The following is a 19,840-nucleotide window of genomic DNA, read 5'->3' as shown; positions in this document are numbered from 1 at the left end:
GACGCAAATTCTATACTTGCGACCATCACAAGTGTTTGGAGGAATTTTATTGTTTTTATTATTAAAACTCATTTTTTTCTTTATCATGTGATGTCAATAAAATTGTTATTGATTTAGTATCTGTTTTGTTTTATATAATTTTTTTCAATATTTTTACTTATAGCTTTTTTTGTACAATTTTAATAATACATTTTTGTTTAAATTTTTTTTTAACTTATTTATTATCAAAGAATTTTAAACCATATTTTATTTATCAAATAAATCTAGTTTGCTTTTATATTATGCTGTAACGATTATCGCCTAATCTTAGTTAAATTTTCATTTAAAAATCACAGATTTGTTTTTTCAAATTAAAAAAATTCTTTTTCAACGGTAATAAAATTAAAGAACGCTTCATGATTTTGCGTGTCATCCTTGCGCAGGGGCCATGCTTATCTTCTCTGTACTGTTCCAATTTTAGTATATGTACCGCTATTAAGCAAGTACGTTTACCTTGGTAAATAAAGTCACATTTAATCAAGAGCACTTTTAATATCTTCGCTTTGTTACACACGAAAATTCTATACTTGCGACCATCTCCAGTGTTTGGAGGAATTTTATTGTTTTTATTATTAAAACTCATTTTTTTCTTTATCATGTGATGTCAATAAAATTGTTATTGATTTAGTATCTGTTTTGTTTTATATAATGTTTTTCAATTTTTTTACTTATAGCTTTTTTTGTACAATTTTAATAATACATTTTTGTTTAAATTTTTTTTTAACTTATTTATTATCAAAGAATTTTAAACCATATTTTATTTATCAAATAAATCTAGTTTGTTTTTTTATATTATGCTGTAACGATTATCGCCTAATCTTAGTTAAATTTTTATTTAAAAATCACAGATTTGTTTTTTCAAATTAAAAAAATTCTTTTTCAACGGTAATAAAATTATAGAACGCTTCATGATTTTGCGTGTCATCCTTGCGCAGGGGCCATGCTTATCTTTTCTGTATTGTTTCAATTTTAGTATATGTACCGCTATTAAGCAAGTACGTTTACCTTGGTAAATAAAGTCACATTTAATCAAAAGCACTTTTAAAATCTTCGCTTTGTTACAGACGCAAATTCTATACTTGCGACCATCACAAATGTTTGGAGGAATTTTATTGTTTTTATTATTAAAACTCATTTTTTTTTTATCATGTGATGTCAATAAAATTGTTATTGTCTTAGTATCTGTTTTGTTTGATATAAGTTTTTTCAATATTTTTACTTATAGCTTTTTTGTACAATTTTAATAATACATTTTTGTTTAAATTTTTTTTTAACTTATTTAATATCAAATAATTTTAAACCATAATTTATTTATCAAATAAATCTAGTTTGCTTTTATATTATGCTGTATCGATTATCGCCTAAACTAGTTAAACTTTTATTTAGAAATCACAGATTTGTTTTTTAAATTAAAAAAACTTTTTTTCAACGGTAATAAATATATGGAACGCTTCACGATTTTGCGTGTCATCCTTGCGCAGGGGCCATGCTAATCTTCTCTGTATTGTTCTAATTTTAGTGTATGTACCGCTATTAAGCAAGTACGTTTACCTTGGTAAATAAAGTCACATTTAATCAAAAGCACTTTTAATATCTTCGCTTTGTTACAGACGCAAATTCTATACTTGCGACCATCACAAGTGTTTGGAGGAATTTTATTGTTTTTATTATTAAAACTCATTTTTTTCTTTATCATGTGATGTCAATAAAATTGTTATTGATTTAGTATCTGTTTTGTTTTATATAATTTTTTTCAATTTTTTTACTTATAGCTTTTTTTGTACAATTTTAATAATACATTTTTGTTTAAATTTTTTTTTAACTTATTTATTATCAAAGAATTTTAAACCATATTTTATTTATCAAATAAATCTAGTTTGTTTTTTTATATTATGCTGTAACGATTATCGCCTAATCTTAGTTAAAATTTCATTTAGAAATCACAGATTTGTTTTTTCAAATTAAAAAAATTCGTTTTCAACGGTAATAAAAATATAGAACGCTTCATGATTTTGCGTGTCATCCTTGCACAGGGGCCATGCTTATCTTCTCTGTATAGCTCCAATTTTAGTAAATGTACCGCTATTAAGCAAGTACGTTTACCTTGGTAAATAAAGTCACATTTAATCAAAAGCACTTTTAATATCTTCGTTTTGTTACACACAAAAATTCTATACTTGCGACCATCACAAATGTTTGGAGGAATTTTATTGTTTTTATTATTAAAACTTATTTTTTTCTTTATCATGTGATGTCAATAAAATTGTTATTGTCTTAGTATCTGTTTTGTTTTATATAAATTTTTTCAATTTTTTTACTTATAGCTTTTTTTGTACAATTTTAATAATACATTTTTGTTTAAATTTTTTTTTAACTTATTTATTATCAAAGAATTTTAAACCATATTTTATTTATCAAATAAATCTAGTTTGTTTTTTTATATTATGCTGTAACGATTATCGCCTAATCTTAGTTAAATTTTTATTTAGAAATCACAGATTTGTTTTTTCAAATTAAAAAAATTCGTTTTCAACGGTAATAAAAATATAGAATGCTTCATGATTTTGCGTGTCATCCTTGCACAGGGGCCATGCTTATCTTCTCTGTATTGTTCCAATTTTAGTATATGTACCGCTATTAAGCAAGTACGTTTACCTTGGTAAATAAAGTCACATTTAATCAAAAGCACTTTTAATATCTTCGCTTTGTTACACACGAAAATTCTATACTTGCGACCATCACAAATGTTTGGAGGAATTTTATTGTTTTTATTATTAAAACTCATTTTTTTCTTTATCATGTGATGTCAATAAAATTGTTATTGTCTTAGTATCTGTTTTGTTTTATATAAATTTTTTCAATTTTTTTACTTATAGCTTTTTTTGTACAATTTTAATAATACATTTTTGTTTAAATTTTTTTTTAACTTATTTATTATCAAAGAATTTTAAACCATATTTTATTTATCAAATAAATCTAGTTTGTTTTTTTATATTATGCTGTAACGATTATCGCCTAATCTTAGTTAAATTTTCATTTAGAAATCACAGATTTGTTTTTTCAAATTAAAAAAATTCTTTTTCAACGGAAATAAAAATATAGAACGCTTCATGATTTTGCGTGTCATCCTTGCGCAGGGGCCATGCTAATCTTCTCTGTATCGTTCCAATTTTAGTATATGTACCGCTATTAAGCAAGTACGTTTACCTTGGTAAATAAAGTCACATTTAATCAAAAGCACTTTTAATATCTTCGCTTTGTTACACACAAAATTTCTATACTTGCGACCATCACAAGTGTTTGGAGGAATTTTATTGTTTTTATTATTAAAACTCATTTTTTTCTTTATCATGTGATGTCAATAAAATTGTTATTGTCTTAGTATCTGTTTTGTTTGATATAATTTTTTTCAATATTTTTACTTATAGCTTTTTTGTACAATTTTAATAATACATTTTTGTTTAAATTTTTTTTTAACTTATTTAATATCAAATAATTTTAAACCATAATTTATTTATCAAATAAATCTAGTTTGCTTTTATATTATGCTGTATCGATTATCGCCTAAACTAGGTAAACTTTCATTTAGAAATCACAGATTTGTTTTTTAAATTAAAAAAACTCTTTTTCAACAGTAATAAATATATGGAACGCTTCACGATTTTGCGTGTCATCCTTGCGCAGGGGCCATGCTAATCTTCTCTGTATCGTTCCAATTTTAGTATATGTACCGCTATTAAGCAAGTACGTTAATTTGATAAATAAAGTCACATTTAATCAAAAGCATATTTAATATCTTCGCTTTGTTACACACGAAAATTCTATACTTGCGACCATCACAAATGTTGGGAGGAATTTTATTGTTTTTATTATTAAAACTCATTTTTTTCTTTATCATGTGATGTCAATAAAATTGTTATTGTCTTAGTATCTGTTTTGTTTGATATAATTTTTTTCAATATTTTTACTTATAGCTTTTTTGTACAATTTTAATAATACATTTTTGTTTAAATTTTTTTTTAACTTATTTAATATCAAAGAATTTTAAACCATATTTTATTTATCAAATAAATCTAGTTTGTTTTTTTATATTATGCTGTAACAATTATTGCCTAATCTTAGTTAAATTTTTATTTAGAAATCACAGATTTGTTTTTTAAATTAAAAAAACTCTTTTTCAACGGTAATAAAAATATGGAACGCTTCACGATTTTGCGTGTCATCCTTGCGCAGGGGCCATGCTAATCTTCTCTGTATCGTTCCAATTTTAGTATATGTACCGCTATTAAGCAAGTACGTTTACCTTGGTAAATAAAGTCACATTTAATCAAAAGCACTTTTAAAATCTTCGCTTTGTTAAAGACGCAAATTCTATACTTGCGACCATCACCAGTGTTTGGAGGAATTTTATTGTTTTTATTATTAAAACTCATTTTTTTCTTTATCATGTGATGTCAATAAAATTGTTATTGTCTTAGTATCTGTTTTGTTTTATATGATTTTTTTACTTATAGCTTTTTTTGTACAACTTTATTAATACATTTTTGTTTAAATTTTTTTTAACTTATATAATATCAAATAATTTTAAACCATATTTTATTTATCAAATAAATGTAGTTTGCTTTTATATTATGCTGTAACGATTATCGCCTAAACTTGGTTAAATTTTTCTTTAGAAATCACAGATTTGTTTTTTAAATTAAAAAAACTCCTTTTTAACGGTAATAAAAATATGGAACGCTTCACGAAATTGCGTGTCATCTTTGCGCAGGGGCCATGCTAATCTTCTCTGTATCGTTCCAATTTTAGTATATGTACCGCTATTAAGCAAGTACGTTTACCTTGGTAAATAAAGTCACATTTAATCAAAAGCACTTTTAATATCTTCGGTTTGTTACAGACAAAAATTCTATACTTGCGACCATCACAAGTGTTTGGAGGAATTTTATTGTGTTTATTATTAAAACTAATTTTTTTACTTATCATGTGATGTCAATAAAATTGTTATTGTCTTAGTATCTGTTTTGTTTGATATAATTTTTTTCAATATTTTTACTTATAGCTTTTTTGTACAATTTTAATAATACATTTTTGTTTAAATTTTTTTTTAACTTATTTAATATCAAATAATTTTAAACCATAATTTATTTATCAAATAAATCTAGTTTGCTTTTATATTATGCTGTATCGATTATCGCCTAAACTAGTTAAACTTTCATTTAGAAATCACAGATTTGTTTTTTAAATTAAAAAAACTCTTTTTCAACGGTAATAAATATATGGAACGCTTCAAGATTTTGCGTGTCATCCTTGCGCAGGGGCCATGCTAATCTTCTCTGTATCGTTCCAATTTTAGTATATGTACCGCTATTAAGCAAGTACGTTTACCTTGGTAAATAAAGTCACATTTAATCAAAAGCACTTTTAATATCTTCGCTTTGTTACACACGAAAATTCTATACTTGCGACCATCACAATTGTTTGGAGGAATTTTATTGTTTTTATTATTAAAACTCATTTTTTTCGTTATTATGTGATGTCAATAAAATTGTTATTGTCTTAGTATCTGTTTTGTTTTATATAAATTTTTTCAATTTTTTTACTTACAGCTTTTTTGTACAATTTTAATAATACATTTTTGTTTAAATTTTTTTTTAACTTATTTAATATCAAATAATTTTAAACCATATTTTATTTATCAAATAAATGTAGTTTGCTTTTATATTATGCTGTAACAATTATCGCCTAAACTTGGTTAAATTTTTCTTTAGAAATTACAGATTTGTTTTTTAAATTAAAAAAACTCTTTTTCAACGGTAATAAAAATATGGAACGCTTCACGAATTTGCGTGTCATCTTTGCGCAGGGGCCAAGCTAATCTTCTCTGTATCGTTCCAATTTTAGTATATGTACCGCTATTAAGCAAGTACGTTTACCTTGGAAAATAAAGTCACATTTAATCAAAAGCACTTTTAATATCTTCACTTTGTTACAGACGAAAATTCTATACTTGCGACCATCAGAAGTGTTTGGAAGAATTTTATTGTGTTTATTATTAAAACTCATTTTTTTCTTTATCATGTGATGTCAATAAAATTGTTATTGTCTTAGTATCTGTTTTGTTTGATATACTTTTTTTTAATATTTTTACTTATAGCTTTTTTGTACAATTTTATTAATACATTTTTGTTTAAATTTTTTTTTAACTTATTTAATATCAAATAATTTTAAACCATAATTTATTTATCAAATAAATCTAGTTTGCTTTTATATTATGCTGTATCGATTATCGCCTAAACTAGGTAAATTTTCATTTAGAAATCACAGATTTGTTTTTTAAATTAAAAAAACTCTTTTTCAACGGTAATAAATATATGGAACGCTTCACGATTTTGCGTGTCATCCATGCGCAGGGGCCATGCTAATCTTCTCTGTATCGTTCCAATTTTAGTTTATGTACCGCTATTAAGCAAGTACGTTTACTTTGGTAAATAAAGTCACATTTAATCAAAAGCACTTTTAATATCTTCGCTTTGTTACACACGAAAATTCTATACTTGCGACCATCACAAATGTTTGGAGGAATTTTATTGTTTTTATTATTAAAACTCATTTTTTTCTTTATCATGTGATGTCAATAAAATTGTTATTGTCTTAGTATCTGTTTTGTTTTATATAAATTTTTTCAATTTTTTTACTTATAGCTTTTTTTGTACAATTTTAATAATACAATTTTGTTTAAATTTTTTTTTAACTTATTTATTATCAAAGAATTTTAAACCATATTTTATTTATCAAATAAATCTAGTTTGTTTTTTTATATTATGCTGTAACGATTATCGCCTAATCTTAGTTAAATTTTCATTTAAAAATCACAGATTTGTTTTTTCAAATTAAAAAAATTCTTTTTCAACGGTAATAAAAATATGGAACGCTTCATGATTTTGCGTGTCATCCTTGCGCAGGGGCCATGCTAATCTTCTCTGTATCGATCCAATTTTAGTATATGTACCGCTATTAAGCAAGTACGTTTACCTTGGTAAATAAAGTCACATTTAATCAAAAGCACTTTTAATATCTTCGCTTTGTTACACACGAAAATTCTATACTTGCGACCATCACAAATGTTTGGAGGAATTTTATTGTTTTTATTATTAAAACTCATTATTTTCTTTATCATGTGATGTCAATAAAATTGTTATTGCCTTAGTATCTGTTTTGTTTTATATAATTTTTTTACTTATAGCTTTTTTTGTACAACTTTAATAATACATTTTTGTTTAAATTTTTTTTTAACTTATTTATTATCAAAGAATTTTAAACCATATTTTATTTATCAAATAAATGTAGTGTGCTTTTATATTATGCTGTAACGATTATCGCCTAAACTAGTTAAATTTTCATTTAGAAATCACAGATTTGTTTTTTAAATTAAAAAAACTCTTTTTCAACGGTAATAAAAATATGGAACGCTTCACGAATTTGCGTGTCGTCTTTGCGCAGGGGTAAGCTAATCTTCTCTGTATTGTTTCAATTTTAGTATATGTACCGCTATTAAGCAAGTACGTTTACCTTGGTAAATAAAGTCACATTTAATCAAAAGCACTTTTAATATCTTCGCTTTGTTACACACGAAAATTCTATACTTGCGACCCTCACAAATGTTTGAAGGAATTTTATTGTTTTTATTATTAAAACTCATTTTTTTCTTTATCATGTGATGTCAATAAAATTGTTATTGTCTTAGTATCTGTTTTGTTTTATATAAATTTTTTCAATTTTTTTACTTATAGCTTTTTTTGTACAATTTTAATAATACAATTTTGTTTAAATTTTTTTTTAACTTATTTATTATCAAAGAATTTTAAACCATATTTTATTTATCAAATAAATCTAGTTTGTTTTTTTATATTATGCTGTAACGATTATCGCCTAATCTTAGTTAAATTTTCATTTAGAAATCACAGATTTGTTTTTTCAAATTAAAAAAATTCTTTTTCAACGGTAATAAAAATATGGAACGCTTCATGATTTTGCGTGTCATCCTTGCGCAGGGGCCATGCTAATCTTCTCTGTATCGTTCCAATTTTAGTATATGTACCGCTATTAAGCAAGTACGTTTACCTTGGTAAATAAAGTCACTTTTAATCAAAAGCACTTTTAATATCTTCGCTTTGTTACACACGAAAATTCTATACTTGCGACCATCACAAATGTTTGGAGGAATTTTATTGTTTTTATTATTAAAACTCATTATTTTCTTTATCATGTGATGTCAATAAAATTGTTATTGCCTTAGTATCTGTTTTGTTTTATATAATTTTTTTACTTATAGCTTTTTTTGTACAACTTTAATAATACATTTTTGTTTAAATTTTTTTTTAACTTATTTATTATCAAAGAATTTTAAACCATATTTTATTTATCAAATAAATGTAGTGTGCTTTTATATTATGCTGTAACGATTATCGCCTAAACTAGTTAAATTTTCATTTAGAAATCACAGATTTGTTTTTTAAATTAAAAAAACTCTTTTTCAACGGTAATAAAAATATGGAACGCTTCACGAATTTGCGTGTCATCTTTGCGCAGGGGCTAAGCTAATCTTCTCTGTATTGTTCCAATTTTAGTATATGTACCGCTATTAAGCAAGTACGTTTACCTTGGAAAATAAAGTCACATTTAATCAAAAGCACTTTTAATATCTTCGCTTTGTTACACACAAAATTTCTATACTTGCCACCATCACAAGTGTTTGGAGGAATTTTATTGTTTTTATTATTAAAACTCATTTTTTTCTTTATCATGTGATGTCAATAAAATTGTTATTGTCTTAGTATCTGTTTTGTTTGATATAATTTTTTTCAATTTTTTTACTTATAACTTTTTTGTACAACTTTAATAATACATTTTTGTTTAAATTTTTTTTTAACTTATTTAATATCAAATAATTTTAAACCATATTTTATTTATCAAATAAATGTAGTTTGCTTTTATATTATGCTGTAACGATTATCGCCTAAACTTGGATAAATTTTTCTTTAGAAATCACAGATTTGTTTTTTCAAATTAAAAAAACTCTTTTTCAACGGTAATAAAAATATGGAACGCTTTACGATTTTGCGTGTCATCCTTGCGCAGGGGCCATGTTAATCTTCTCTGTATCGTTCCAATTTTAGTATATGTACCGCTATTAAGCAAGTACGTTTACCTTGGTAAATAAAGTCACATTTAATCAAAAGCACGTTTAAAATCTTCGCTTTGTTACAGACGCAAATTCTATACTTGCGACCATCACAAATGTTTGGAGGAATTTTATTGTTTTTATTATTAAAACTCATTTTTTTCTTTATCATGTGATGTCAATAAAATTGTTATTGCCTTAGTATCTGTTTTGTTTTATATAATTTTTTCACTTATAGCTTTTTTTTGTACAACTTTAATAATACATTTTTGTTTAAATTTTTTTTTTTCTTATTTATTATCAAAGAATTTTAAACCATATTTTATTTATCAAATAAATGTAGTGTGCTTTTATATTATGCTGTAACGATTATCGCCTAAACTAGTTAAATTTTCATTTAGAAATCACAGATTTGTTTTTTAAATTAAAAAAATTCTTTTTCAACGGTAATAAAAATATGGAACGCTTCACGAATTTGCGTGTCATCTTTGCGCAGGGGCCAAGTTAATCTTCTCTGTATCGCTCCAATTTTAGTATATGTACCGCTATTAAGCAAGTACGTTTACCTTGGTAAATAAAGTCACATTTAATCAAAAGCACTTTTAACATCTTCGGTTTGTTACAGACGAAAATTCTATACTTGCGACCATCACAAGTGGTTGGAGGAATTTTATTGTTTTTATTATTAAAACTCATTTTTGTCTTTATCATGTGATGTCAATAAAATTGTTATTGTCTTAGTATCTGTTTTGTTTGATATAATTTTTTTCAATTTTTTTACTTATAGCTTTTTTGTACAATTTTAATAATACATTTTTGTTTAAATTTTTTTTTAACTTATTTAATATCAAATAATTTTAAACCATAATTTATTTATCAAATAAATCTAGTTTGTTTTTATATTATGCTGTATTGAGTATCGCCTAAACTAGTTAAATTTTCATTTAGAAATCACAGATTTGTTTTTTAAATTAAAAAAACTTTTTTTCAACGGTAATAAATATATGGAACGCTTCACGATTTTGCGTGTCATCCTTGCGCAGGGGCCATGCTAATCTTCTCTGTATCGTTCCAATTTTAGTATATGTACCGCTATTAAGCAAATACGTTTACTTTGATAAATAAAGTCACATTTAATCAAAAGCACTTTTAATATCTTCGCTTTGTTACACACGAAAATTCTATACTTGCGACCATCACAAATGTTTGGAGGAATTTTATTGTTTTTATTATTAAAACTCATTTTTTTCTTTATCATGTGATGTCAATAAAATTGTTATTGTTTTAGTATCTGTTTTGTTTTATATAAATTTTTTCAATTTTTTTACTTATAGCTTTTTTTGTACAATTTTAATAATACATTTTTGTTTAAATTTTTTTTTAACTTATTTAATATCAAATAATTTTAAACCATATTTTATTTATCAAATAAATGTAGTTTGATTTTATATTATGCTGTAACGATTATCGCCTAAACTTGGTTAAATTTTTCTTTAGAAATCACAGATTTGTTTTTTAAATTAAAAAAACTCTTTTTCAACGGTAATAAAAATATGGAACGCTTCACGAATTTGCGTGTCATCTTTGCGCAGGGGCCAAGCTAATCTTCTCTGTATCGTTCCAATTTTAGTATATGTACCGCTATTAAGCAAGTACGTTTACTTTGGTAAATAAAGTCACATTTAATCAAAAGCACTTTTAATATCTTCGGTTTGTTACAGACGAAAATTCTATGCTTGCGACCATCACAAGTGATTGGAGGAATTTTATTGTGTTTATTATTAAAACTCATTTTTTTCTTTATCATGTGATGTCAATAAAATTGTTATTGTTTTAGTATCTGTTTTGTTTGATATAGTTTTTTTCAATATTTTTACTTATAGCTTTTTTGTACAATTTTAATAATACATTTTTGTTTAAATTTTTTTTTAACTTATTTAATATCAAATAATTTTAAACCATAATTTAGTTATCAAATAAATCTAGTTTGTTTTTATATTATGCTGTATCGATTATCGCCTAAACTAGTTAAACTTTCATTTAGAAATCACAGATTTGTTTTTTAAAATAAAAAAACTCTTTTTCAACGGTAATAAATATATAGAACGCTTCACGATTTTGCGTGTCATCCTTGCGCAGGGGCCATGCTAATCTTCTCTGTATCGTTCCAATTTTAGTATATGTACCGCTATTAAGCATGTACGTTTACTTTGATAAATAAAGTCACATTTAATCAAAAGCACTTTTAATATCTTCGCTTTGTTACACACGAAAATTCTATACTTGCGACCATCACAAATGTTTGGAGGAATTTTATTGTTTTTATTATTAAAACTCATTTTTTTCTTTATCATGTGATGTCAATAAAATTGTTATTGTTTTAGTATCTGTTTTGTTTTATATAAATTTTTTTAATTTTTTTACTTATAGCTTTTTTTGTACAATTTTAATAATACATTTTTGTTTAAATTTTTTTTTAACTTATTTATTATCAAAGAATTTTAAACCATATTTTATTTATCAAATAAATCTAGTTTGTTTTTTTATATTATGCTGTAACGATTATCGCCTAATCTTAGTTAAATTTTCATTTAGAAATCACAAATTTGTTTTTTAAATTAAAAAAACTTTTTTTCAACGGTAATAAAAATATGGAACGCTTCACGATTTTGCGTGTCATCCTTGCGCAGGGGCCATGCTAAACTTCTCTGTATCGTTTCAATTTTAGTATATGTACCGCTATTAAGCAAGTACGTTTACCTTGGTAAATAAAGTCACATTTAATCAAAAGCACTTTTAAAATCTTTGCTTTGTTACAGAGGCAAAGTCTATACTTGCGACCATCACAAGTGTTTGGAAGAATTTTATTGTTTTTATTATTAAAACTCATTTTTTTCTTTATCATGTGATGTCAATAAAATTGTTATTGTCTTAGTATCTGTTTTGTTTTATATAATTTTTTTACTTATAGCTTTTTTTGTACAACTTTAATAATACATTTTTGTTTAAATTTTTTTTTAACTTATTTATTATCAAAGAATTTTAAACCATATTTTATTTATCAAATAAATGTAGTGTGCTTTTATATTATGCTGTAACGATTATCGCCTAAACTAGTTAAATTTTTATTTAGAAATCACATATTTGTTTTTTAAATTAAAAAAACTCTTTTTCAACGGTAATTAAAATATGGAACGCTTCACGAATTTGCGTGTCATCTTTGCGCAGGGGCCAAGCTAATCTTCTCTGTATCGCTCCAATTTTAGTATATGTACCGCTATTAAGCAAGTACGTTTAACTTGGTAAATAAAGTCACATTTAATCAAAAGCACTTTTAATATCTTCGGTTTGTTACAGACGAAAATTTTATACTTGCGACCATCACAAGTGTTTGGAGGAATTTTATTGTTTTTATTATTAAAACTCATTTTTTTCTTTATCATGTGATGTCAATAAAATTGTTATTGTCTTAGTATCTGTTTTGTTTGATATAATTTTTTTCAATATTTTTACTTATAGCTTTTTTGTACAATTTTAATAATACATTTTTGTTTAAATTTTTTTTAACTTATTTAATATCAAATAATTTTAAACCATAATTTATTTATCAAATAAATCTAGTTTGTTTTTATATTATGCTGTATCGATTATCGCCTAAACTAGTTAAACTTTTATTTAGAAATCACAGATTTGTTTTTTAAATTAAAAAAACTATTTTTCAACGGTAATAAATATATGGAACGCTTCACGATTTTGCGTGTCATCCTTGCGCAGGGGCCATGCTAATCTTCTCTGTATTGTTCCAATTTTAGTATATGTACCGCTATTAAGCAAGTACGTTTACTTTGGTAGATAAAGTCACATTTAATCAAAAGCACTTTTAATATCTTCGCTTTGTTACACACGAAAATTCTATACTTGCGACCATCACAAATGTTTGGAGGAATTTTATTGTTTTTATTATTAAAACTCAATTTTTTCTTTATCATGTGATGTCAATAAAATTGTTATTGTCTTAGTATCTGTTTTGTTTTATATAAATTTTTTCAATTTTTTTACTTATAGCTTTTTTTGTACAATTTTAATAATATATTTTTGTTTAAATTTTTTTTTAACTTATTTATTATCAAAGAATTTTAAACCATATTTTATTTATCAAATAAATGTAGTGTGCTTTTATATTATGCTGTAACGATTATCGCCTAAACTAGTTAAATTTTCATTTAGAAATCACAGATTTGTTTTTTAAATTAAAAAAACTCTTTTTCAACGGTAATAAAAATATGGAACGCTTCACGAATTTGCGTGTCATCTTTGCGCAGGGGCCAAGCTAATCTTCTCTGTATCGCTCCAATTTTAGTATATGTACCGCTATTAAGCAAGTACGTTTACCTTGGTAAATAAAGTCACATTTAATCAAAAGCACTTTTAATATCTTCGCTTTGTTACAGACGCAAATTCTATACTTGCGACCATCACAAGTGTTTGGAGGAATTTTATTGTTTTTATTATTAAAACTCATTTTTTCTTTATCAGTGATGTCAATAAAATTGTTATTGATTTAGTATCTGTTTTGTTTTATATAGTGTTTTTCAATTTTTTTACTTATAGCTTTTTTTGTACAATTTTAATAATACATTTTTGTTTAAATTTTTTTTTAACTTATTTATTATCAATGAATTTTAAACCATATTTTATTTATCAAATCAATCTAGTTTGTTTTTTTATATTATGCTGTAACGATTATCGCCTAATTTTAGTTAAATTTTTATTTAGAAATCACAGATTTGTTTTTTCAAATTAAAAAAATTCTTTTTCAACGGTAATAAAAATATAGAACGCTTCATGATTTTGCGTGTCATCCTTGCGCAGGGGCCATGCTTATCTTCTCTGTATCGTTCCAATTTTAGTATATGTACCGCTATTAAGCAAGTACGTTTACCTTGGTAAATAAAGTCACAATTAATCAAAAGCACTTTTAATATCTTCGCTTTGTTACACACGAAAATTCTATACTTGCGACCATCACAAATGTTTGGAGGAATTTTATTGTTTTTATTATTAAAACTCATTTTTTTCTTTATCATATGATGTCAATAAAATTGTTATTGTCTTAGTATCTGTTTTGTTTTATATAAATTTTTTCAATTTTTTTACTTATAGCTTTTTTTGTACAATTTTAATAATACATTTTTGTTTAAATTTTTTTTTAACTTATTTATTATCAAAGAATTTTAAACCATATTTTATTTATCAAATAAATCTAGTTTGTTTTTTTATATTATGCTGTATCGATTATCGCCTAATCTTAGCTAAATTTTCATTTAGAAATCACAGATTTGTTTTTTCAAATTAAAAAATTATTTTTCAACGATAATAAAAATATAGAACGCTTCATGATTTTGCGTGTCATCCTTGCGCAGGGGCCATGCTATTCTTCTCTGGATTGTTCCAATTTTAGTATATGTACCGCTATTAAGCAAGTACGTTTACCTTGGTAAATAAAGTCACATTTAATCAAAAGCACTTTTAATATCTTCGCTTTGTTACAGACGCAAATTCTATACTTGCGACCATCACAAGTGTTTGGAGGAATTTTATTGTTTTTATTATTAAAACTCATTTTTTTCTTTATCAGTGATGTCAATAAAATTGTTATTGATTTAGTATCTGTTTTGTTTTATATAGTGTTTTTCAATTTTTTTACTTATAGCTTTTTTTGTACAATTTTAATAATACATTTTTGTTTAAATTTTTTTTTAACTTATTTATTATCAATGAATTTTAAACCATATTTTATTTATCAAATCAATCTAGTTTGTTTTTTTATATTATGCTGTAACGATTATCGCCTAATCTTAGTTAAATTTTCATTTAGAAATCACAGATTTGTTTTTTCAAATTAAAAAAATTCTTTTTCAACGGTAATAAAAATATGGAACGCTTCATGATTTTGCGTGTCATCCTTGCGCAGGGGCCATGCTTATCTTCTCTGTATTGTTCCAATTTTAGTATATGTACCGCTATTAAGCAAGTACGTTTACCTTGGTAAATAAAGTCACATTTAATCAAAAGCACTTTTAATATCTTCGGTTTATTACACACAAAATTTCTATACTTGCGACCATCACAAGTGTTTGGAGGAATTTTATTGTTTTTATTATTAAAACTCATTTTTTTCTTTATCATGTGATGTCAATAAAATTGTTATTGTCTTAGTATCTGTTTTGTTTGATATCATTTTTTTCAATTTTTTTACCTATAGCTTTTTTGTACAATTTTAATAATACATTTTTGTTTCAATTTTTTTTTAACTTATTTAATATCAAATAATTTTAAACCATATTTTATTTATCAAATAAATGTAGTTTGCTTTTATATTATGCTGTAACGATTATCGCCTAAACTTGGTTAAATTTTTCTTTAGAAATCACAGATTTGTTTTTTAAATTAAAAAAACTCTTTTTCAACGATAATAAAAATATGGAACGCTTCACGATTTTGCGTGTCATCCTTGCGCAGGGGCCATGCTAATCTTCTCTGTATCGTTCCAATTTTAGTATATGTACCGCTATTAAGCAAGTACGTTTACCTTGGTAAATAAAGTCACATTTAATCAAAAGCACTTTTAAAATCTTCGCTTTGTTACAGACGCAAATTCTATAGTTGCGACCATCACAAATGTTTGGAGGAATTTTATTGTTTTTATTATTAAAACTCATTTTTTTCTTTATCATGTGATGTCAATAAAATTGTTATTGTCTTAGTATCTGTTTTGTTTTATATAATTTTTTTACTTATAGCTTTTTTTGTGCAACTTTAATAATACATTTTTGTTTAAATTTTTTTTTAACTTATTTATTATCAAATAATTTTAAACCATATTTTATTTATCAAATAAATGTAGTGTGCTTTTATATTATGCTGTAACGATTATCGCCTAAACTAGTTAAATTTTCATTTAGAAATTACAGATTTGTTTTTTCAAATTAAAAAAACTCTTTTTCAACGGTAATAAAAATATGGAACGCTTCACGAATTTGCGTGTCATCTTTGCGCAGGGGCCAAGCTAATCTTCTCTGTATCGCTCCAATTTTAGTATATGTACCGCTATTAAGCAAGTACGTTTACCTTGGTAAATAAAGTCACATTTAATCAAAAGCACTTTTAAAATCTTCGCTTTGTTACAGACGCAAATTCTATACTTGCGACCATCACAAATGTTTGGAGGAATTTTATTGTTTTTATTATTAAAACTCATTTTTTTCTTTATCATGTGATGTCAATAAAATTGTTATTGTCTTAGTATCTGTTTTGTTTTATATAATTTTTTTACTTATAGCTTTTTTTGTGCAACTTTAATAATACATTTTTGTTTAAATTTTTTTTTAACTTATTTATTATCAAATAATTTTAAACCATATTTTATTTATCAAATAAATGTAGTGTGCTTTTATATTATGCTGTAACGATTATCGCCTAAACTAGTTAAATTTTCATTTAGAAATTACAGATTTGTTTTTTAAATTAAAAAAACTCTTTTTCAACGGTAATAAAAATATGGAACGCTTCACGAATTTGCGTGTCATCTTTGCGCAGGGGCCAAGCTAATCTTCTCTGTATCGCTCCAATTTTAGTATATGTACCGCTATTAAGCAAGTACGTTTACGTTAATAAATAAAGTCACATTTAATCAAAAGCACTTTTAATATCTTCGGTTTGTTACAGACGAAAATTTCTATACTTGCGACCATAACAAGTGTTTGGAGGAATTTTATTGTTTTTATTATTAAAACTCTTTTTTTTTTTATCATGTGATGTCAATAAAATTGTTATTGTCTTAGTATCTGTTTTGTTTGATATAATTTTTTTCAATTTTTGTACTTATAGCTTTTTTGTACAATTTTAATAATACATTTTTGTTTCAATTTTTTTTTAACTTATTTAATATCAAATAATTTTAAACCATATTTTATTTATCAAATAAATGTAGTTTGCTTTTATATTATGCTGTAACGATTATCGCCTAAACTTGGTTAAATTTTTCTTTAGAAATCACAGATTTGTTTTTTAAATTAAAAAAACTTTTTTTCAACGGTAACTAAAATATGAAACGCTTCACGATTTTGCGTGTCATCCTTGCGCAGGGGCCATGCTAATCTTCTCTGTATCGTTCCAATTTTAGTATATGTACCGCTATTAAGCAAGTACGTTTACCTTGGTAAATAAAGTCACATTTAATCAAAAGCACTTTTAAAATCTTCGCTTTGTTACAGACGCAAATTCTATACTTGCGACCATCACAAGTGTTTGGAGGAATTTTATTGTTTTTATTATTAAAACTCATTTTTTTCTTTATCATGTGATGTCAATAAAATTGTTATTGTTTTAGTATCTGTTTTGTTTGATATAATTTTTTTCAATATTTTTACTTATAGCTTTTTTGTACAATTTTAATAATACATTTTTGTTTAAATTTTTTTTTAACTTCTTTAATATCAAATAATTTTAAACCATAATTTATTTATCAAATAAATCTAGTTTGTTTTTTTATATTATGCTGTAACGATTATCGCCTAATCTTAGTTAAATTTTCATTTAGAAATCACAGATTTGTTTTTTCAAATTAAAAAAATTCTTTTTCAACGGTAATAAAATTATAGAACGCTTTATGATTTTGCGTGTCATCCTTGCGCAGGGGCCACGCTAATCTTCTCTGTATTGTTCCAATTTTAGTATATGTACCGCTATTAAGCAAGTACGTTTACCTTGGTAAATAAAGTCACATTTAATCAAAGGCACTTTTAATATCTTCGCTTTGTTACACACGAAAATACTATACTTGCGACCATCACAAATGTTTGGAGGAATTTTATTGTTTTTATTATTAAAACTTATTTTTTTCTTTATCATGTGATGTCAATAAAATTGTTATTGTCTTAGTATCTGTTTTGTTTTATATAAATTTTTTCAATTTTTTTACTTATAGCTTTTTTTGTACAATTTTAATAATACATTTTTGTTTAAATTTTTTTTTAACTTATTTATTATCAAATAATTTTAAACCATATTTTATTTATCAAATAAATCTAGTTTGTTTTTTTATATTATGCTGTAACGATTATCGCCTAATCTTAGTTAAATTTTTATTTAGAAATCACAGATTTGTTTTTTCAAATTAAAAAAATTCTTTTTCAACGGTAATAAAAATATAGAACGCTTCATGATTTTGCGTGGCATCCTTGCGCAGGGGCCATGCTTATCTTCTCTGTATTGTTCCAATTTTAGTATATGTACCGCTATTAAACAAGTACGTTTACCTTGGTAATTAAAGTCACATTTAATCAAAAGCACTTTTAATATCTTCGCTTTGTTACACACAAAATTTCTATACTTGCGACCATCACAAGTGCTTGGAGGACTTTTATTGTTTTTATTATTAAAACTCATTTTTTTCTTTATCATGTGATGTCAATAAAATTGTTAATGTCTTAGTATCTGTTTTGTTTGATATAATTTTTTACAATATTTTTACTTATAGCTTTTTTGTACAATTTTAATAATACATTTTTGTTTAAATTTTTTTTTAACTTATTTAATATCAAATAATTTTAAACCATAATTTATTTATCAAATAAATCTAGTTTGCTTTTATATTATGCTGTATCGATTATTGCCTAAACTAGGTAAACTTTCATTTAGAAATCACAGATTTGTTTTTTAAATTAAAAAAACTCTTTTTCAACGGTAATAAATATATGGAACGCTTCACCATTTTGCGTGTCATCCTTGCGCAGGGGCCATGCTAATCTTCTCTGTATCGTTCCAATTTTAGTATATGTACCGCTATTAAGCAAGTACGTTTACTTTGATAAATAAAGTCACATTTAATCAAAAGCACTTTTAATATCTTCGCTTTGTTACACACGAAAATTCTATACTTGCGACCATCACAAATGTTTGGAGGAATTTTATTGTTTTTATTATTAAAACTCATTTTTTTCTTTATCATGTGATGTCAATAAAATTGTTATTGTCTTAGTATCTGTTTTGTTTTATATAAATTTTTTCAATTTTTTTACTTATAGCTTTTTTTGTACAATTTTAATAATACATTTTTGTTTAAATTTTTTTTTAACTTATTTATTATCAAAGAATTTTAAACCATATTTTATTTATCAAATAAATCTAGTTTGTTTTTTTATATTATGCTGTAACGATTATCGCCTAATCTTAGTTAAATTTTCATTTAGAAATCACAGATTTGTTTTTTAAATTAAAAAAACTCTTTTTCAACGGTAATAAAATTATGGAACGCTTCACGATTTTGCGTGTCATCCTTGCGCAGGGGCCATGCTAATCTTTTTTGTATCGATCCAATTTTAGTATATGTACTGCTATTAAGCAAGTACGTTTACCTTGGTAAATAAAGTCACATTTAATCAAAAGCACTTTTAAAATCTTCGCTTTGTTACAGACACAAATTCTATACTTGCGACTATCACAAGTGTTTGGAGGAATTTTATTGTTTTTATTATTAAAACACATTTTTTTCTTTATCATGTGATGTCAATAAAATTGTTATTGTCTTAGTATCTGTTTTGTTTTATATAATTT

The 19,840-nt window shown here is 24.7% G+C and overlaps 36 non-coding genes across 36 annotated transcripts; all 36 read right to left on the bottom strand.

The window, feature by feature from the left end:
• Positions 1-377: 377 nt before the first annotated feature.
• Positions 378-486, bottom strand: LOC145758111 (U6 spliceosomal RNA). Its single transcript, XR_014286108.1, has one exon. It is a non-coding gene; the product is annotated as a U6 spliceosomal RNA (small nuclear RNA).
• A 443-nt stretch (positions 487-929) lies between these two features.
• LOC145758078 (U6 spliceosomal RNA) lies at positions 930-1,038 on the bottom strand. The gene has a single exon (XR_014286077.1). It is a non-coding gene; the product is annotated as a U6 spliceosomal RNA (small nuclear RNA).
• A 437-nt stretch (positions 1,039-1,475) lies between these two features.
• On the bottom strand, positions 1,476-1,584 carry LOC145757988 (U6 spliceosomal RNA). The gene has a single exon (XR_014285993.1). It is a non-coding gene; the product is annotated as a U6 spliceosomal RNA (small nuclear RNA).
• A 443-nt stretch (positions 1,585-2,027) lies between these two features.
• Positions 2,028-2,136, bottom strand: LOC145758088 (U6 spliceosomal RNA). Its single transcript, XR_014286086.1, has one exon. It is a non-coding gene; the product is annotated as a U6 spliceosomal RNA (small nuclear RNA).
• A 443-nt stretch (positions 2,137-2,579) lies between these two features.
• LOC145757950 (U6 spliceosomal RNA) lies at positions 2,580-2,688 on the bottom strand. Its single transcript, XR_014285957.1, has one exon. It is a non-coding gene; the product is annotated as a U6 spliceosomal RNA (small nuclear RNA).
• Positions 2,689-3,131: 443 nt separating this feature from the next.
• Positions 3,132-3,240, bottom strand: LOC145757732 (U6 spliceosomal RNA). Its single transcript, XR_014285753.1, has one exon. It is a non-coding gene; the product is annotated as a U6 spliceosomal RNA (small nuclear RNA).
• A 438-nt stretch (positions 3,241-3,678) lies between these two features.
• On the bottom strand, positions 3,679-3,787 carry LOC145757769 (U6 spliceosomal RNA). Its single transcript, XR_014285787.1, has one exon. It is a non-coding gene; the product is annotated as a U6 spliceosomal RNA (small nuclear RNA).
• Positions 3,788-4,227: 440 nt separating this feature from the next.
• Positions 4,228-4,336, bottom strand: LOC145757690 (U6 spliceosomal RNA). Its single transcript, XR_014285713.1, has one exon. It is a non-coding gene; the product is annotated as a U6 spliceosomal RNA (small nuclear RNA).
• A 429-nt stretch (positions 4,337-4,765) lies between these two features.
• LOC145757891 (U6 spliceosomal RNA) lies at positions 4,766-4,874 on the bottom strand. Its single transcript, XR_014285902.1, has one exon. It is a non-coding gene; the product is annotated as a U6 spliceosomal RNA (small nuclear RNA).
• A 438-nt stretch (positions 4,875-5,312) lies between these two features.
• Positions 5,313-5,421, bottom strand: LOC145757861 (U6 spliceosomal RNA). The gene has a single exon (XR_014285874.1). It is a non-coding gene; the product is annotated as a U6 spliceosomal RNA (small nuclear RNA).
• Positions 5,422-5,860: 439 nt separating this feature from the next.
• On the bottom strand, positions 5,861-5,969 carry LOC145758053 (U6 spliceosomal RNA). Its single transcript, XR_014286055.1, has one exon. It is a non-coding gene; the product is annotated as a U6 spliceosomal RNA (small nuclear RNA).
• A 438-nt stretch (positions 5,970-6,407) lies between these two features.
• LOC145758035 (U6 spliceosomal RNA) lies at positions 6,408-6,516 on the bottom strand. The gene has a single exon (XR_014286038.1). It is a non-coding gene; the product is annotated as a U6 spliceosomal RNA (small nuclear RNA).
• Positions 6,517-6,959: 443 nt separating this feature from the next.
• Positions 6,960-7,068, bottom strand: LOC145757867 (U6 spliceosomal RNA). The gene has a single exon (XR_014285880.1). It is a non-coding gene; the product is annotated as a U6 spliceosomal RNA (small nuclear RNA).
• Positions 7,069-7,497: 429 nt separating this feature from the next.
• Positions 7,498-7,605, bottom strand: LOC145758200 (U6 spliceosomal RNA). Its single transcript, XR_014286191.1, has one exon. It is a non-coding gene; the product is annotated as a U6 spliceosomal RNA (small nuclear RNA).
• Positions 7,606-8,048: 443 nt separating this feature from the next.
• On the bottom strand, positions 8,049-8,157 carry LOC145757706 (U6 spliceosomal RNA). Its single transcript, XR_014285728.1, has one exon. It is a non-coding gene; the product is annotated as a U6 spliceosomal RNA (small nuclear RNA).
• A 429-nt stretch (positions 8,158-8,586) lies between these two features.
• LOC145758113 (U6 spliceosomal RNA) lies at positions 8,587-8,695 on the bottom strand. The gene has a single exon (XR_014286110.1). It is a non-coding gene; the product is annotated as a U6 spliceosomal RNA (small nuclear RNA).
• Positions 8,696-9,135: 440 nt separating this feature from the next.
• LOC145757967 (U6 spliceosomal RNA) lies at positions 9,136-9,244 on the bottom strand. The gene has a single exon (XR_014285973.1). It is a non-coding gene; the product is annotated as a U6 spliceosomal RNA (small nuclear RNA).
• A 430-nt stretch (positions 9,245-9,674) lies between these two features.
• LOC145758190 (U6 spliceosomal RNA) lies at positions 9,675-9,783 on the bottom strand. Its single transcript, XR_014286182.1, has one exon. It is a non-coding gene; the product is annotated as a U6 spliceosomal RNA (small nuclear RNA).
• Positions 9,784-10,221: 438 nt separating this feature from the next.
• On the bottom strand, positions 10,222-10,330 carry LOC145757872 (U6 spliceosomal RNA). The gene has a single exon (XR_014285885.1). It is a non-coding gene; the product is annotated as a U6 spliceosomal RNA (small nuclear RNA).
• A 440-nt stretch (positions 10,331-10,770) lies between these two features.
• On the bottom strand, positions 10,771-10,879 carry LOC145758055 (U6 spliceosomal RNA). The gene has a single exon (XR_014286056.1). It is a non-coding gene; the product is annotated as a U6 spliceosomal RNA (small nuclear RNA).
• Positions 10,880-11,317: 438 nt separating this feature from the next.
• Positions 11,318-11,426, bottom strand: LOC145757893 (U6 spliceosomal RNA). The gene has a single exon (XR_014285904.1). It is a non-coding gene; the product is annotated as a U6 spliceosomal RNA (small nuclear RNA).
• Positions 11,427-11,868: 442 nt separating this feature from the next.
• On the bottom strand, positions 11,869-11,977 carry LOC145757882 (U6 spliceosomal RNA). The gene has a single exon (XR_014285894.1). It is a non-coding gene; the product is annotated as a U6 spliceosomal RNA (small nuclear RNA).
• A 429-nt stretch (positions 11,978-12,406) lies between these two features.
• On the bottom strand, positions 12,407-12,515 carry LOC145758178 (U6 spliceosomal RNA). The gene has a single exon (XR_014286171.1). It is a non-coding gene; the product is annotated as a U6 spliceosomal RNA (small nuclear RNA).
• A 437-nt stretch (positions 12,516-12,952) lies between these two features.
• On the bottom strand, positions 12,953-13,061 carry LOC145757807 (U6 spliceosomal RNA). Its single transcript, XR_014285823.1, has one exon. It is a non-coding gene; the product is annotated as a U6 spliceosomal RNA (small nuclear RNA).
• Positions 13,062-13,500: 439 nt separating this feature from the next.
• Positions 13,501-13,609, bottom strand: LOC145758149 (U6 spliceosomal RNA). The gene has a single exon (XR_014286144.1). It is a non-coding gene; the product is annotated as a U6 spliceosomal RNA (small nuclear RNA).
• A 441-nt stretch (positions 13,610-14,050) lies between these two features.
• Positions 14,051-14,159, bottom strand: LOC145757835 (U6 spliceosomal RNA). Its single transcript, XR_014285850.1, has one exon. It is a non-coding gene; the product is annotated as a U6 spliceosomal RNA (small nuclear RNA).
• Positions 14,160-14,601: 442 nt separating this feature from the next.
• Positions 14,602-14,710, bottom strand: LOC145758076 (U6 spliceosomal RNA). Its single transcript, XR_014286075.1, has one exon. It is a non-coding gene; the product is annotated as a U6 spliceosomal RNA (small nuclear RNA).
• A 442-nt stretch (positions 14,711-15,152) lies between these two features.
• On the bottom strand, positions 15,153-15,261 carry LOC145757828 (U6 spliceosomal RNA). The gene has a single exon (XR_014285843.1). It is a non-coding gene; the product is annotated as a U6 spliceosomal RNA (small nuclear RNA).
• A 439-nt stretch (positions 15,262-15,700) lies between these two features.
• Positions 15,701-15,809, bottom strand: LOC145757689 (U6 spliceosomal RNA). The gene has a single exon (XR_014285712.1). It is a non-coding gene; the product is annotated as a U6 spliceosomal RNA (small nuclear RNA).
• A 430-nt stretch (positions 15,810-16,239) lies between these two features.
• On the bottom strand, positions 16,240-16,348 carry LOC145758143 (U6 spliceosomal RNA). Its single transcript, XR_014286138.1, has one exon. It is a non-coding gene; the product is annotated as a U6 spliceosomal RNA (small nuclear RNA).
• Positions 16,349-16,777: 429 nt separating this feature from the next.
• On the bottom strand, positions 16,778-16,886 carry LOC145758148 (U6 spliceosomal RNA). Its single transcript, XR_014286143.1, has one exon. It is a non-coding gene; the product is annotated as a U6 spliceosomal RNA (small nuclear RNA).
• Positions 16,887-17,325: 439 nt separating this feature from the next.
• On the bottom strand, positions 17,326-17,434 carry LOC145757818 (U6 spliceosomal RNA). The gene has a single exon (XR_014285833.1). It is a non-coding gene; the product is annotated as a U6 spliceosomal RNA (small nuclear RNA).
• Positions 17,435-17,876: 442 nt separating this feature from the next.
• On the bottom strand, positions 17,877-17,985 carry LOC145758118 (U6 spliceosomal RNA). The gene has a single exon (XR_014286114.1). It is a non-coding gene; the product is annotated as a U6 spliceosomal RNA (small nuclear RNA).
• A 443-nt stretch (positions 17,986-18,428) lies between these two features.
• On the bottom strand, positions 18,429-18,537 carry LOC145757974 (U6 spliceosomal RNA). Its single transcript, XR_014285979.1, has one exon. It is a non-coding gene; the product is annotated as a U6 spliceosomal RNA (small nuclear RNA).
• Positions 18,538-18,975: 438 nt separating this feature from the next.
• Positions 18,976-19,084, bottom strand: LOC145757853 (U6 spliceosomal RNA). Its single transcript, XR_014285867.1, has one exon. It is a non-coding gene; the product is annotated as a U6 spliceosomal RNA (small nuclear RNA).
• A 442-nt stretch (positions 19,085-19,526) lies between these two features.
• On the bottom strand, positions 19,527-19,635 carry LOC145758127 (U6 spliceosomal RNA). Its single transcript, XR_014286123.1, has one exon. It is a non-coding gene; the product is annotated as a U6 spliceosomal RNA (small nuclear RNA).
• Between the last annotated feature and the right edge of the window lie 205 nt (positions 19,636-19,840).

The sequence above is a fragment of the Corella eumyota genome, chromosome 6 (genome assembly GCF_963082875.1).
Source record: "Corella eumyota chromosome 6, kaCorEumy4.1, whole genome shotgun sequence".
NCBI lineage: Eukaryota > Metazoa > Chordata > Ascidiacea > Phlebobranchia > Corellidae > Corella > Corella eumyota.
Note: the sequence above shows the minus strand (reverse complement) of the source record. Positions and strands in the feature narration are given on the sequence as shown.